At 37.1% G+C, this 13,384-nt stretch overlaps 1 pseudogene; it reads left to right on the forward strand.

Annotated features, from left to right (window-relative positions):
- Nucleotides 1-2,711: 2,711 nt before the first annotated feature.
- Nucleotides 2,712-12,813, forward strand: LOC108694209 (annotated as a pseudogene).
- Nucleotides 12,814-13,384: the final 571 nt, after the last annotated feature.

The following is a 13,384-nucleotide window of genomic DNA, read 5'->3' on the forward strand; positions in this document are numbered from 1 at the left end:
TGGTAATAGTGTATCCCTCCCCTTAATCCAGTATAGTATAAATCATGTTAAAACGCAACAGTTTACGAGATATTAGGTATACAACTTTGCTTCCGCCGTTTTTTCCGAAATTTGAGGCTTTATTGTAAAAAACTGGTTATATATTTATGATTCAAAGTATTGTCCATTGCTGGCCACTATTCTCCCATCTTTCGGGTAGCGTACGAATCCCGCGTCGAAAAAACTGGTCATCTTTTGAGGCTATCCACGAATCGATCCAATTTTTTACTTCTTCATAAGACCGGAAGTGCTGGTCAGCCAGGCCGTGTGCCATTGATCGAAACAAGTGGTAGTCAGAGGAAGCAACGTGGAGAATACGGCGGGTAGGATTTCCCATTTCAACGTTTCCAAGTATGTCTTGACCACTTTCGCAACATGGGGTCGAGCATTGTCATGCTGCAAAATCACTTTATCGTGTCTCTCGTTGTATTGCGGCCATTTGTCTTTCAATGCTCGGCTCAAACGCATCAATTGCGTTCGATACCGATCGCCTGTGATTGTTTCAGTCGGTTTTAATAGTTCATAATACACTACGCCGACTTGAACCCACCAAATACAGAGCATGATCTTGGAGTCGTGAATATTCGGTTTGGCCGTCGACGTGGAAGCATGACCGGGAACTCCCCATGATTTTCTGCGCTTAGGATTATCGTAATGAACCCATTTTTCGTCCCCAGTCACAATGCGATGCAGAAATCCCTTCCGTCTTTGCCTTTCAAGCAGCTGTTCATAAGCAAACAAACGCCGTTCAACATCTCTCGGCTTCAATTCGTACGGCACCCAATTTCCTTGCTTCTGAATCATTCCCATGGCTTTGAGGCGTTTTGAAATGGCTTGTTGAATCACTCCCAATGATCGTGCCAATTCTTCTTTATTTTGACACGAGTCTTGCTCAAGTAATGCTTTCAATTCTGCATCTTCGAAAACCTTCTCTCTTCCACCGCTATGCTGGTCTTCGACGTCAAAATCACCGTTCTTGAAGCGTTGAAACCACTGACGACACGTTCTTTCACTAATAACGGCTTCACCATAAGTATTTGAGAGCATTCGATAAGCCTCAGCGGCAGATTTCTTCATATTAAAACAAAAAATTAAAACCTCCCGCAAATGACGAGAATTTGGCTCGTAAACTGACATTTTCAATCGAGAATAAGTTTATGATGCAGACACAAATCGACTAATGTTTCTACGGGGTTATGTTGACAGATGCCCAAATTTATTGTATGACGTCTATGATCTATTTATTTCGACCACCACTTACCTACTTACTACGACCACTACTTACGCTAAAGCCATTTATAGGAAAACGGCGGAAGCAAAGTTGTACACCTAATACTAGAAGTATTTATAATTTCATTCTTGGCTAGTGCTTCATATTCGCGATAAAACGCTCGCTGTTGCACTGTTCTTGCAAGTACAATCTAAGGCGGTAGATACTTCAGCGGCAGACACGAAAGTGGATATTCTCCCGTGGATGTGCTCCCGGTGAACCTTGGATAATCTTAAACAATACGCTATGATATAGCAGCATATTTTGTTTAAATTGGAACACTTGTTTAATTCGTCAACGATGCAGGGATGAAAAGTGGAAACGGCTATGCGGATTTTCCTTTGTTCAGGAAGATCATTGTCTAAACGCGGAAAAACACTGGGCGGCCAGTGTTCTTCATCCCATTTTAGAAATTCGGGACCATTCCATCACCTCTCAGCTTCAATTAAGTCATAGGGGTTTATCCCACGCGACAATGTGTCGGCAGGATTGTTGGGGGATGCAATATGACGCCAGCGTTTGACTTTTGTTAGGCGCTGAATTTTACCCATCCTATTTGCCACAAAGACTGACCACCCCCGCGAGGGGGAGGTTATCCAGTTTAATGCAATCGTTGAATTTGACCATAGATAAGTCGGGCATTACGAGAGTTCCAAAGACTCTCTAACCTTGTTGATTAAGCGCGCCAATAATAAAACGGCCGATAGCTCTAATCGCGGTAACGAAACGGTTTTGAGCAGCGCGAGGCGAGATTTTGAGCAACTTGGAATGATAGTCGTTGAGACCGAGCTTGGTGCGAAGGTATATGCAGACTCCGAACGCGTTGGCTAGCATTGCAAAATCCGTGCACTTCCACGATTGGCTGATGAACATTGAATTTAACGCATCGAGGAATTTTTAATTGATTCAAATTACTCATCTGTGTTCTGAAAGCGATCCAACGAGTGTGGATGTCCTGAGGAACAGACTCGTCCCATTGGATGGCCAATTACCACAAATCCTGCAAGATGAGTTTTGCGATCACAATGACCGGACCCAAAAGGCCCAGAGGATCCAACAATCTAGCGATCTCGGAAAGTATAACTCGTTTTGATACAACGTGAGATTCTGTATCAAGATTGCAGAGAAATTGAAATGTATCCTGACACTGATTCCATTGCATGCCCAGAATACACGAGTCCGCAACATTATCTCTGATAATGACCGGCAAACGATCACGATTGTTTGTTTCTAATAATTCAGAGCAATTCGAGGTCCCTTTGCTTAACTTGAATGCTCCTAATTTTAATAGTTGAATAGTTTCATCACGAATTAGTTTCAATTCGTCGATTGTATCTGCTCCAGTGAGCATGTCATCGACATAAAAATCTCGAAGGACGCATGCTGAACCGCGAGTGAAATGATGAGCGTGCTACTCGGCCAAATGCTTAAGGCATCTGGTGGCCAGCAGAAGCTGTACGGTAGTAGGTTCGTACGTATCGACATTAGCAGAAGGATCGTTGCGCTAGAGAATTCTTTGCAGGCGCGTCTAAGGTGGATGCATTAAAATTCGCCGATACATTTTTATGATGTCAGCGGTGACATAAGTGAAAAAGCGGAAACGCATTAAAATTGAGATTAAATCTTGTTGAACGGCAGGTCCTACTAGAAGCGCGTCGTTTAACGATACGCCGGAACTGTTGCGCCAAAATGCATCAAATACAACACGAATTTTCGATTTTTTTCAACCGTTTTGAAGACGCAGTGATGTGGAAGATAAAACGATATTGTTTCTTCCGCAGTGGGCGGCTCTTGTGCCTCGTTGCATATGCCCCAACGATACATATTCATCGAGGAACGCCGCGTATTGAGACTTGAGTGTAAGGTCGCGCATGAAACGTCTCTCGATGCCCTTCAATCGCTTGAGAGCAGACTCACGCGAATGTTATTTAATATTTGCTCCTTGAGTGGAAGCTTGACGGTATATCTACCTTGAAAGGTCTGAGACACGTTGTCTAAGAAGTGACTGTTGTGTCGCAAATGTTTTCCTCCATTGTGAAATTGTGTGATTGCGTGGAGATGTCGTCCATTTGCCAGGCACGACTGACATGTTCGTGTAATTCCGCATTAGTTACGGACGCGTGAAGCGAATGGACCCTTGCGGTGATTGATATAATGCTATCCAAATGACCCGCCAAAATCCAGCCCAGTCGCGTTTTTTGGAGAGTTGAATGCTTGTCTGAAAACTTGACTTGACCGACGCATATTAGATTCCAAAACAAGTCCATTCCGATTAAAAGATCAATATCCGACAATATGTGAAATCGTGGATCAGCTAAACGAATGTTGCGCGGAAAATTAAATTTGTCCCGTCCCAAAGAAAACGTCGGAATTTTACCAGTAATCCAATCAGAACGATGCATTCGATAGCCGCGGTGTAAGAGTTGAATCGCGATTGTAATTTGATTTCGAGCACGTGATTGGTCGAGGTTACCGTGCCGTGGACGCCGCAAATCGAGAGGCTTGATGGACGCGTTTCTAAACCGAGAGCTTCCACAAATTTCTTGGTTACGAATTTCGCTTGCGATCCGCAATCCAATAGGGCTCGACACGCCCTGCGAGAGCCGTCGCTGCCGCAGATGAACACAACCGCAGTCGAAAGCATCGCTTGTTCGTTATTAGATGATTCTAAAACATAATTCGATTGGAGGGAAGGAGGGGGAGTTGCCTTAGGTGCAACTTCCTTATCGGTATTGCTAGTCAATGGATCCGCGGCAGAGGGTATATGAAGTAACGTATTGTGTTTCGCCTGGCAGACCTTGCATTGACCGGAAGTATATTTACTTGACGCATGAGAAGAAGAGCGCAAGCAATTGACGCAAAGTTTGCGACTGCGAATTTCCGCGAGTTTTTTATGATATTGGAAGTGCCACGAAATTTTTGCAATAATAAATGACGTGTTCTCCTTGACAGAAGTTGCATTTTGGTTTAACGGTAGCTGCGCACGATGACCGTTTAACATTTGGCTGCGATTTTGCCTCGATCTTCTTTGCGGAACTAGCCCTTGTGGTAGTCTCGAACACCTCACATCGACGAGCGATAAAATCTAACAGCTGTTTGAGCGGAGGCGGCCCGTTAAGGAGGTTCCCCACTCGCGTAATGTGAGTCAGTCAAGTGTAGAGGTTAGAATGGGAACGAGAAGATGATCCCACTGCATCGTAGGACACTTCAATGCCTGAAGGGCTTGCAAATGTTTCGAAACCCCATTAGAGATTCTTTTGAGATCGATTGGATTTTCCCTTGTCATAGTCGACAAATCCAATATAACATTGACATGAGTTTGAATAATCACGCGCTTGTTGTCATATCGTTCCTTGAGAATTGCCCACATCATATCGTAAGCGTCCGACAATTCTAACGAACTTATTACAGCGCTTGCGTCGCCGGTGAGTGAGATATATTTCGCTCGCAGATATTGAAATCTTTGCGTATTTGAAAGCGAAGTGTTGGAATGGATAACCGAGTTGAATATATCGAAAAACAGGAACATTCATCGTACTTGCCGAAAAATGTCGGTAAATTTAGCTTAGGCAACCAAATGTGCATACTACTATCTGATTCGCGAGCACTCGAAGAGGACGGAGAAAAAATAGACGTTCGCAATGTTGGCGAAGGGGAAATAAGATCGCGGATCTTAACGGATAACACATAGTACGCCTCCTCGAAACCGTCTCGATCACAGCCTTCGGACTCATCTAAAGATTCTAGACGGATTTGCGTCGTTATATTCCGCCCAATAGTGTTCGAGTTTAGCCCTCCATTCATCGAGATGAGTAACTATTGACAGAGTAATGGTGGCGATTGACTCTACATAACTTTTGATACGCGTATATGCCGTCTTTATGGTCGTGTATTGTCGCTTAAGTGTCGCCACTTCTGATTGGTCTACCATTTTGAATGAGAATGCGCATGCATATACGCGGCGGAGGAAACTTGGCAATGGAGACAATGGTCTTCTTTACCTTGTTACGCACGCAATTAATCCTAGAAGAGGATGCGATAGATGCTAAATGCCTTCCAGTCGAACGTTGTTGGACGGAAATATTCCTCTCGCAGATGATGCGCCGTTGAGAGATGACCTTCGTTGCACGTAGTCTATTGGGTCTTATTTTCCGCCGTCGACAGGATTCTGCTCGTAAAATGCTGATTCTGCGCCAGGATATGATGTAATATGAGCCGAGCTGCATCTCTGATGCTTAGACGCGGACCTTGCGACTGCTTTATAGAATTGTGTGCTGCCACTGGTGCGATGCTTGCACTGATTGTTGCTACTGTGACGCCTTTCTCGTCTCGATGTAATATCCTTGACTGCCAAATTGCTACTTCACTGAAGCTACTTGAAGTATCCGGCTCGAAGGACCAAAAGATATTTTGGCGATCTCGCTGAGCGCATGAAAATCGTAATGGCCAGGCGATCACCGTCCGAGCGTTTCCCGCGGAATTACTACGTCGAAGGCACTCGGTCGAGAAAATGCGAATTTCTCTGCTTTCCAGATTTTATTAAAAATAAGCCTCGTTCGCGGGCGAACGTGTTTATAGCGGATACAAAAAGGATCTTAGCGGTAGCGCGGCGATGACCTTTCACGAGACGAGTTGCGTGCAGAAGATGAAAACAACAGTTTGTTTTGTTGCCAAGACGATCTGATATTACTTTTTTTTTTAATCGATTACGCGTGACGCATGCGTCGTTTAGCAATCGACATCTCGTGGATTCATCGATTTTTCATAGATGCGATTAGGCGATATAATTAGAGATCGTGAATCACAGAGATACCGAACATTTGTATTTAATTTAATTATTATTAAAGTTTCTTAATCTTTAATATTTCTTATAAATTTTTTATTTTATATTTTTAATGTTTATTTAATATATTTATAATACTTATTTATTGTTATTTTTTATTTTATGAAAAACATTTTTCAACGTTTTTTTATGTACATATAATGTTACGTATATAAATGTTATTATAGAAAATATTTAATAATGTTAAAAAAACATAAGTTAAATAATAATAAAAATAAAAATTTTAATTGATTTTATTTTAATTTTTACGAATTTATTAATTTTTACAAATTTGGATTTAAAGAAATTTGCAGGAAATAGATGATAAATGTCGGACCAATCACAAACCGAAAAGAAAGTAACTAGACTCTTATTAGAGGGTAAAAGGATCTCTCTCTAGTTGAGCACCCTGACACGATGCTGCCCTGACATGGTGCTCTGACATGATGCGAGTGCAGAACTATATTGGATTGATATGATCTAATGCAGAATTAAGTTTGAAACTAATAATATATATTACAATGAATGATGATTAGTAAAAATAAATATTTTCATTATCAATAATATTTGTTTTTATCATATATAATTATATACATTTGTCTGAGTATTCATTCACGATGTCCACATAATTTGTAACTTTTCGCCTTTTTTCTTTTATTACACGTAACATATCTTCTATTTCATCATCGCTACTAGTGCACTATAATATAGATGTTTGCATCCGTCATTTTTAGTCCCTTTCTCACTCTTTGTTCTCTCTTCTTAGTTTAGCAGCAGAATATAGAGAGAGAGAGAGAGAGAGAGAGAGAGAGAGAGAGAGAGAGAGCAAGGAATTAAGAAAAGGACTAAAAATGGCAGATGCGAATACTTATATTATAGTGTTTTACTACTTGTTTCTAATAATTCATTTATAATAAATAATTTTAGTCTTTCTTTATCCACCATTTTGTAATTTTTTGCTGCCTAACTAGTTTTGTTTGTTCAAACTGCACTGACAAAAATGTCAGTGCAACATTTCTTGAATTTATTCGGTTAGTCCGAATATAAATTCAGTACTGGGTCAGTTTTCAATTCGTATACGGCAACTTGAACGCTCTGATACAGTGCGCACAACTCGAATGCGTGATACCGAAAAAGTTCGCACTTAGTGCGCACTAATACAGTCTACCGCATAAGAAATCTGTTCTATCGTTCCGATTCCGTGTATGTACAGTCTACGGAGCCTAAAAAGTTGCAACACTTTTTTTTTATGGGTTTCGGAATGCAGCTTATTCATTGAGCGATTGGTTTTTATTTATGAATCTATAAGTAAGAATTAATCAATCGCTTAGAGAGCAAGCTGCATTCCGAAATCCATCGAAAAGGAAGTGTTGCATCCTTTTTTAGATTCTATACATGGGACGGCATCCTTTAAGTCCCAGACACAATGCGAAGGAATAGCAATAGCGATAGAAATAACACGATTTCAATCTATCAAAAATCAGATACACTAGAATATACTTTCTAATAGGTTTCTGATAGGTTAAAATCTTGTCATTTCTATTGCTATCATTATTCCTTCGCATTGCGTCTAGGATTTTAGGAACTCCACATAATAATAGAAATAGAGAACAGAGAATAAGAATTTCAACCTATCAGAAATCATGTATTGTGAAATATTATTATGTCTCAGGAAGGCTCAGCCGTTCCCCGATTTCGAACCTAGGCTTTGGAAATGATAAGAAATTCGCGATTCCGCGTATTAAAGAAAGTCGTAGCAGAATTTGTCCAGGTTACCGATTGGTTAAAGGTGAGCGCTAGATATTCCGATTATAGGATGGATTCCGAATCATTCCACGATTGCTCTTCCGCTGTCCCTAGATATAAGCGACGAATCTTTCTAATAGAGTTTTCGGCCCGACCGAGTTTGCATTAACTTGGATTGAAATAATGATGTTTCATGCTCTCCTTGAGCGTGTAACGTCAACCAATAGCGAAGCATTTCTAACCCAAATTGGTGCAAACCTGATTGGGCTATAATACTTTGGAACAGTCGGAACAACTTGCGACGGCAAGTTGCTGAATGAGGGTTACATGGAGCGTGGTATGCGGTACAATAACTAACTAGGCAACTAGAAAATCACGTATTATTACGTACCTATTTTTTTCGCTGATATTATATGGAATACGGTTTGCGACACGGGCTAATAACAAATCATTACTATACACTCATTACTATATACTGCTATGCACATTACTACACACTTTTTAATGAAATTAATTGATTTAAATTATTACGCAATTATTATGTAAATCTGTTTAAAAAATAAGAGTATCAATAAAATGTGAACAAAAATAAATTAATATATTTAAAAAAATTCATACTAATGTGAGTTGTCACTAACCACGTGCTGCAAATCGCGTGTAAACCGCGCTCCATGTAATATCAGCGAAAGAAATAGACGTAGTACGCGGTTTCTAGTTGTTTACTTAATTACTATTAGTTAAACTGGAAATACAATAAAAAGCACAGGCAATAAAAACAGGGAACAAGAGATTTCAACTTATCAGAAACAATGAATAATAAAATAGACGCTGATAAGTTGAAAATCTTTTATTCTCTATTCCTATCATCTATTCTTTTCATTGTGTTTCTAGTTTTACTATACTGCACTTCATCGCATTCTGATAATTAATATAACACTACAGGATTCGAAACATTCAGGGAGCCTCAAATGAACATAAAGAGTCCTTGATAATTTCTCTTTCCATTTTCCGACACGGAAGTATATGGGGCTCCACATAATAAAAGGAACAGAGAACAGAGAATAAGAATTTCAACTTATTAGAAACTGTGTATTCCATAATACATGATTTCTGAAATTCTTATTCTCTGTTCTCTATTCCCTATTCCTTTTATTGTGGATCCCTAACATTCAAGACATTTGATGATATCGCTTTCCCTATGTTAAAAAAAATAGCGAAGATACGCAATATGCATTACGTAATCACCATGCGGAGTACAGACTAATCGCCAAGATTCGAGTGTCGATGGATACACGCGACGCGGATACATGAGATACATGTTAAATGAAATTTATTGGTGACAAATTCCAATTGTCGGAATGTGGAAAAAGCTTTCTTATCTTGAGGTGTCGAATGTTCTCTGATGTTCTCGAATGCCAGTGGAAAAAAGTGATCAGGGTCAAGGCCTCTGGGGGAATTTAGCTATTGGAGGTCGATTCTGTATCTTCAAACAAGGTAAAAATTATAAAAGTGAGCAAATTTATTACGTGTGTACCAATGAAATAATCAGTATTCTAGTAAATTTGCTTATTTTTATAATTTTCACCTCATTTCGAAATATAGAATCGATCCTCTGATTCGAGTTGCATCAATAGGCACGCGATTGCTTTTGTTAATATTCGATAGCGATTATATTATTAGGTGTACAACTTTGCTTCTGTCGTTTTTTTTCCGAAATTCGAGGTTTTATTGTAAAAAACTGGTTATACATTTATGATTCAAAGCATCGTCCATCGCTGGCCACTACTTTCTCCCATCTTTCGGGTAGCGTATGAATCCCGCGTCGAAAAAACTGGTCATCTTTTGAGGCTATCCACGAATCGATCCAATTTTTTACTTCTTCATAAGACCGGAAGTGCTGGTCAGCCAGGCCGTGTGCCATTGATCGAAACAAGTGATAGTCAGAGGGAGCAACGTCTGGAGAATACGGCGGGTAGGGTAGGACTTCCCATTTCAACGTTTCCAAGTATGTCTTGACCACTTTCGCAACATGGGATCGAGCATTGTCATGCTGCAAAATCACTTTATCGTATCTCTCGTTGTATTGCGGCCGTTTGTCTTTCAATGCTCGGCTCAAACGCATCAATTGCGTTCGATACCGATCGCCTGTGATTATTTCAGTCGGTTTTAACAGTTCATAATACACTACGCCGAGCTGGTCCCACCAAATACAGAGCATGACCTTGGACGTCAAAATCACCGTTCTTGAAGCGTTGAAACCATTCACGACACGTTCTTTCACTAATAGCGGCCTCACCATAAGTATTTGAGAGCACTCAGCCGCAGATTTCTTCATATTGAAGCAAAAAATTAAAACCTCCCGCAAATGACAAGAATTTGGCTCGTAAACTGACATTTTCAATCGAGAATAACTTTATGATGCAGATACAAATCGACTAATGTTTCTATGGGGTTATGTTGACAGATGCCCAAGTTTATTATATGACATCTATGATCTATTTATTTCGACCATCACTTACCGCTAAAGCCATCTATAGGGAAACGGCGGAAGCAAAGTTGTACACCTAATATTGTATTATTAACATAAGGATCTGATCGCAATAATTCTTGTCACAGTTATTTAAATTTTCTTGGAGACACGGCAATAAATTGTACATCATACGTAAAAGCTTGTGCGTTATGTCTACAATTTAAGTCTAAATAAGTATTACGACAATTCTTATGTTCAGACTCTTAGGATGAATTAGCCAAGAGAATAGAGATGTCCATGAAATGCACACTCGAATAAGATTAATTGAATATATATTTAATAGTAATTCGTACATTAGTTAATGCCTTAATAACTAATTTTATACGAGGACAGATTTAATTCTAAGTTAATTAAAAGTTACAATGAGTTAGGACTTATGATTTAGAAATTGAATTAATGTTTTGGATTTAAAATTAGAATCGGAATTTTTAGATTTAGAAATTGAAATGCGAGAAAATCGCATTCAGACTTACACCCATCTTCCTTATTTTAAGAATGAAGGAAACCTCCGTGAAGGATTCTTCGATTCTTCAAGGCCTCCTTGTTTCATAAACTGATCTCAAATTCTACCTTCATGAAGGAAAAAATATTTTAGAAATTTTAGTAATCTACTGAAGGCAGCATGTCATAATATATAATATGCAAATCTAATATCGTGAATTACAAATAATAAAGTTTATAAAGAAATTGTTGATTAAATAAAATCGTGATTAGCATTATGCAATAATAATAGACAAAAATAAAACTAATAGCGAATTCGATTGGACGCACTAAGTGCGCACAATGAAATGCATGAAATGCACATTAAAATCGCCGTACACAAAATAATGTAAATATATGTTTATAAATAAATATAAAAATCAATTAAATCATGAAATACTCAATACATTTTATTGCACTACCTATTAGGTAAAATACTAATATTAGTAAAATTTTATAATTCGAGATATTTGCATTTTATTTTTATGTTAAAATTAAATCAGTGTTTAATATGTATCAGTGCTTCCAGTCGAATTCGCCATAATGCTTATTATATGAAGGAGAAAATACTTTTGGATAGTTTATTTCCGAAAAAAAAGTTATCAAAAATAATTATCGATGTGACAGATCTAAATTAACAACTATCGAAAGTAAAAAGACTGATGTGATAAAATAAGTTTGAAAGTTTGTTTGGTTATGAAAACTGCACCTTAAAGAAACTCGTACCCTTAAAAAAAGGAAAATAATAATGGACTACAATAATGGACAAAAATAAAACTAATAGCGAATTTAACTTGGACGCACTCATTGCGTACCGATGCACATTAAAATCGCCGTACATACCGCAAATATAATTGCAGGCCATTTACTATTAACTCTTTTAGGTTTCTCAGGATTAAATATTTCAAATTCATTTATACTTTCTATCTTAATTTTTACACAAATTTTACTTTATATCCTTGAAATCTCAGTATCTATAATTCAAGCTTACGTATTTTTCATTTTATCCAATCTCTACAGAAGAGAAACCTAACACTATTATATTTATAAATATATAAATAATTCCCCTCTATCCCGTCCTCCTATCTTTTCCTTTTTCTCCATTAACTCATCAGTCTATTCTTAATTTATAATTTTATAATAAATTTTATGACTAATCTTAATCATAATCATCCATTTCATCTAGTTTCCCCCACCTTGGCCTTTAATTATTTCTTTAAGTATTTTCAACAACCTAATCTGTACTGTTAGATGATTCCATAATTTTTATATTCCTATTCTATCCTTATCAATTCCAGGAACTTTAATTTGTATATATTTATGATGACGAGATATTTTACGTGAAGCCACCTATCAAGGATGTCACTCAATTAATGTTTTTAAGGGTATAAAAATAGGAATAATTTTATTTATTATTTCAGAAATCTTTTTTTTTATTTTTTTTTGAGCTTACTTCCACTCCTCTTTAGCCCCCAGAATTGAAATTGGACAATCATGGCCTCCTAAAGGCATTTATTCCATTTAATCCTTTTGATTATCCCCCTGCTTAATACTATTATTCTAGTTTCATCAGGTTTAACTGTAACCTAATCCCACCATACCTTAATCAATAAAAATATAGATGAAACAAAAAAAAGCCTTTTAATAACTATTATTCTAGGAATTTACTTCTCTCTTTTTCAATTATTTGAATATATTAATGCTCCCTTTACTATAGCTGATTCAATTTACGGATCAACTTTTTTTATTGCCACAGATTTTCATGGAATTCATGTAATTATTGGAACTTTATTCCTCTGAGTTTGTCTAATCCGACTTTTTAAATTACATTTCTCTTCTTACCATCATTTCGGATTTGAGGCAGCATCCTGATACTGACACTTTGTAGACGTAGTTTGACTATTCTTATTCATCTCTATTTACTGATGAAGATTTTAAACAATTAAACTATTTTATTTAATTTATATCTCAAAATTTAATTTTTCTACTCTATTTAAACAATTAATTTATATTAACTTTCTTAATCTTTCTATCCCCCCACATTCTTATAAATATCTATCAATAACATTCATTTATATATTAATATTCCTAATCTATAATTCTTCTCCAACCTAATCCTTTTACTACTTCTCTACCTTCTTATTTATATATAGTATAAAATATTACATTTAATTTCCAATTAAAAAATTTAAATAAATTAATATAAATAATAATAAATATTATTTCATTCATTATCTTTCTGTTTATCTTATCTTTTCTCCTATTTTTTATTAATTTTTCTATCTCTAAAAAAACTGCCTTAAACCAGGAAAAAATATCCCCATTTGAATGTGGATTTAATCCATCATCTAGAGCTCAATTACCTTTTAGAACTTAATTCTTTACTATTAGACTAATTTTCTTAATCTTTGATATTGAAATTGCTCTTCTTCTTCCACTAATTTTTTTATCAATAAACTTTATTCCATTTATTATTTTTTACTCATTTATATTTCTA

Source organism: Atta colombica, unplaced genomic scaffold (genome assembly GCF_001594045.1).
Source record: "Atta colombica isolate Treedump-2 unplaced genomic scaffold, Acol1.0 scaffold119, whole genome shotgun sequence".
Lineage (NCBI taxonomy): Eukaryota > Metazoa > Arthropoda > Insecta > Hymenoptera > Formicidae > Atta > Atta colombica.